Source organism: Zea mays, chromosome 1, assembly GCF_902167145.1.
Source record: "Zea mays cultivar B73 chromosome 1, Zm-B73-REFERENCE-NAM-5.0, whole genome shotgun sequence".
In the NCBI taxonomy this organism is placed as follows: domain Eukaryota; kingdom Viridiplantae; phylum Streptophyta; class Magnoliopsida; order Poales; family Poaceae; genus Zea; species Zea mays.
In genome coordinates, this window is record NC_050096.1 from 283,148,970 (window position 1) to 283,153,430 (window position 4,461).

Here is a 4,461-nt window from a genome sequence, read left to right on the forward strand (position 1 = left end):
CGGGCGCCCCAAGCAAGGGCGGTGCCGAAGGTGCCGGCGAAGCGGACCTCGGCGGCTGTTTCGGGAGCCGGGATCCAAGAAGGCTCCCCCCAGGCGCGGTGGATCATGGCCCGAAGTGGGTGAGTATCTCGGAATGTCTTCGTCTTGGCTTCCCATTCATATGTCTCGGTTGTGATCTTTCTTTCCTCCTCTCTTTTTTTTCATATCCAGCAAGCGAAGTCATGGCCAGACCGACCTGGCACCCCGGAAGGCCCTCAAGACGGCGCCGGACTGTGTGGCCAGCGCCATTCAGCCGACCCTTTCGCGGGGTACTTCACCGCAGGGGGCTCGGGCGTCGCCAATCTCTGAGGAGCGGGCTCCCGAGGCCGGCTCTTCAGCCGAGGCGGCTATCGTGGTTGAGGAGGCGGCTGACGCCCACGCGGCCCTGAGGTCGCCCGTCGTGCCGGTCATGCCGGCGCCTGCCACCGTCGAGGTTGCCGCCGTCCCTGTCGAAGGGCGTCCAGTTGTCGCCAGCGTCGGGATGGCTGATGCGTCGGCGCCCAAGACCTCGGAAGAGGTGGGCGCGGACGCGCAATCCGTCCAGCCGGGTGACAGCCTCATCGCTGTGCGGCGGAGCTCCGAGGCCCGGCGCCCGTTGCTCTGATTCCGGACCCGCGAGGCCTCGGACCCGGTCTTCGTTCTCGATGATGAGCAGGAGGACCAGTCCTGGGGTGAGCTCCGCGAGTGTGCAGAGGCAACGGTGGGGTCGCTCCGGTCGTCGCTGGAGGTTTTCTGCAGAGACGTCCCCAAAATCCTCCAGGTAGCGGTTTCGGGCATACCTTTTTTCCTTCTGTGAGCGAGACACTCGTCGTGACGCCCTGTTTCCTTTCCCCAGGATCTGACGGACCGGAGCGCCGCCAAGTCGTCGTTCATCCGCCGCGAGGTTGATGTCTGGGGCTTGCTGCGATCCCTGAGGTCCTCGCTCGTCGGGGCTACCGCGCGCCTTTCTCAGCAGGATGCCAAGGTGGCGGACCTCCAGCTGCTCTGCGCCGACCTGAGAGCCGAGGCGGCAGCAACGCGTGCGGAGGCGCAACGGCAGCGATCGGAGCTCGTCCAGGTCGTCGAGGAACGGGACCGATCTCAGGGCCGGGCTGCCGAGGCCGAAAGCCGAGCCGAGACCCTTGCGGCTGACTTAGCCGCGGCCCAGGTCGCGGCCTCGGAGCATCGTGCCCGAGCCGGAGGTACGTCTTGGTCCTCCCTGGTTCTTGTTCTTGTCCGTTTCCTTTGCTTGTGCTTGAGGTATTTTTCCTGGTTGCTTGCAGAGCTTGAGTCCGCCCTTGACGAGTCCGCCAAGGCGCTTGCCGAGGCGCTTGCCGGAGCTGCCGAGCAGAGGGAGGCGGACCTCGCGGCCATGTCCGAGGCCGTCTCGGACTTTTATCGTGTCCTCGGCTCCGGCGACGTCCCTTCAGGAAGCTCCCCTCAGAGCCGCCTTCGAGCCTTGGGTGATCACGCGCGCGGTAGAGTCCGCGAAGCGCTACACCACGGCGTCAGGCGGGCCTTCGCCGTGCTTGCTTCCCACTACGTTGTGGACCTGGAGCGGGTTAGTGAGGGGTACTGTCTTCCTGACGAAGATGATGCTGCCCTAGCGGAGGTCCAGCAGCTTGACGCGGTCGCCGCGGGTCCGAGCGCGGTGCTGGCGACCACCTTTGAGGCGGAGATCCTTCCCCCTGCGACGTCACCGGAGGCCGAGATGGACCCCACCGACGGTGGGGATGGAGCTGAGGGCGCGGCTCCTTCCCAAGGCGGCGCCTAATTCTCGTTTGAACAGTTTCTTGTTGGATGTGCGTCTCACCGCGGCTGCTGAGGCCTGAACACTTTGTCTTTCTTGCATGAAGTCGTACTCTCCTTTCTTTCCATCTGCATGTTCGTCCTGGCTTGTCAATAATAGGGTGGCTTCTCGAGTTGGGCCATTCTTCGTGGCAGGTGACGAGTGAGGTATCCCTAACCCGGAGGCACGGGAGTTCCTCGGCTCAGTCGGCCTTGCCATTTTCATGTACCCGCGTTCGCTCCTCGAGACCCTGCTTCTGACATAGCCGGGAGAACGTAGCCGGGAGAACGCAAGAGGCCCCTTTTTTGATTGAAAATTTTTGACACGGAGAAATATGCCCGATCTTGACGCAGAGGGGTTCCCCCTTTTTAGCCCCCGAGGGAGGGTCGGGCTCTGCCAAGGCGAGGCCGACCCTTCCTTGATGACCGAGGCGCAGAGGCTGCCTGACGGATCGGGCTCCGGCCCGGATATCCAGCGAGTGCTTGGCGACATCCCTCGGTATGCCGGGCATGTCCGAGGGACTCCGCGCAAAGACGTCGGCATTTGCGTGGAGAAAGTCGACGAGCACTGCTTCCTATTTGAGGTCGAGCCCGGAACCGATCCGGATCTGCTTGGTGGTGCCGCCACTGGAGTCGAGTGGGACGGCCTTAACCGTCTCCGCTGGCTCGAAGTTGCCGGCATGACGCTTCACGTCTGGCACCTCCTTGGAGAGGTTCTCCAGGTCGGCGATGAGGGCCTCGGACTCGGCGAGGGCCTCGGCGTACTCCACGCACTCCACGTCGCATTCGAACGCGTGTTTGTACGTGGGGCCGACGGTGATGACCCCGTTGGGCCCCGGCATCTTGAGCTTCAGGTAGGTGTAGTCGGGGACGGCCATGAACTTCGCGTAGCATGGCCTCCCTAGTACGGCGTGGTAGGTTCCTCGGAACCCGACCACCTCGAACGTCAGGGTCTCCCTTCGGAAGTTGGAGGGCGTCCTGAAGCAGACGGGGAGGTCGAGTCGCCCGAGGGGCTGGACGCGCTTTCCAGGGATGATCCTGTGGAAGGGCGCAGCGCCTGCTCGGACGGAGGACAGATCGACACGCAGGAGCTAGAGGGTCTCGGCGTAGATGATGTTGAGGTAGCTGCCCCCATCCATCAGGACCTTGGTGAGCCTGACATTGCCGACAACGGGGTCGACGACGAGCGGGTATTTCCCCGGGCTCGGCACATGGTCGGGGTCGTCGGCCTGGTCGAAGGTGATGGGCTTGTCGGACCAGTCTAGGTAGACTGGCGCCGCCACCTTCACCGAGCAGACCTCCCGGCGCTCTTGCTTGCGATGCCGAGCCGAGGCATTCGCCGCATGCCCTCCATAGATCATGAAGCAGTCGCGGACCTCGAGGAACTCTCCTGCTTGGTGATCTTCGTTCTTGTCGTCGTCGCGGGCCCTGCCACCCTCGGCGGGTGGCCCGGCCCTGTGGAAGTGACGCCGAAGCATAACGCACTCCTCGAGGGTGTGCTTGACGGGCCCCTGATGGTAGGGGCACGACTCCTTGAGCATCTTGTCGAAGAGGTTTGCACCTCCGGGGGGCTTCCGAGGGTTCTTGTACTCGGCGGCGGCGACAAGGTCCGCGTCAGCGGCGTCGCGTTTCGATTGCGACTTCTTCTTGCCTTTCTTCTTGGCGCCACGCGGAGCAGACGCCTCGGGAGCCTCTTCCGATGGGCGGCCCTGGGGCTGCTTGTCCTTTCGGAAGATAGCCTCGACCGCCTCCTGGCCAGAGGCGAACTTGGTGGTGATGTCCATCAGCTCGCTCGCCCTGGTGGGGGTCTTGCGACCCAGCTTGCTCACCAGGTCGCGGCAAGTGGTGCCGGCGAGGAACGCGCCGATGACATCCGAGTCGGTGATGTTGGGCAGCTCGGTGCGCTGCTTCGAGAATCGCCGGATGTAGTCCCGGAGCGACTCCCCCGACTGTTGCCGGCAGCTTCGAAGGTCCCAGGAATTCCCGGGGCGCACGTATGTGCCCTGGAAATTGCCAGCGAAGGCTTGGACCAAATTGTCCCAGTTGGAGATCTGCCCCGGAGGCAGGTGCTCCAACCAGGCGCGAGCAGTGTCGGAGAGGAACAGGGGGAGGTTATGGATGATGAGGTTGTCGTCGTCCATCCCACCCAGTTGGCAGGCAAGGCGGTAGTCCGCGAGCCACAGTTCCGGTCTCGTTTCCCCCAAGTACTTCGTGATAGTAGTCGGGGGTCGGAACCGGGTCGGGAATGGCGCCCGTCGGATGGCCCGACTGAAGGCCTGCGGACCGGGTGGTTCGGGCGAGGGACTCCAATCCTCCCCGCTGTCGTAGCGCCCCCCACGCCTGGGGGTGGTAGCCTCGGCGCACCCTTTCGTCGAGGTGGGCCCGACGGTCGCGTCGATGGTGCTCGTTGCCGAGGTGGCCCGGGGCCGCAGGCGCGGTGTTACGCGTGCGCCCGGTGTAGACCGAGGCTTCCCGCATGAATCGGGAAGTCGCGGCATGAGGTTCCGAGGGATATCCCTGCCTTCGAGAGGCAGTGCTCTTGGCCCGTCGGGCTGCAGCGCCTTCCAGGAGATTCTTGAGCTCTCCCTGGATTCGCCGACCCTCGGTGGTTGATGGCTCCGGCATCGCGCGGAGGAGCATCGCTGCGGCTGCCAG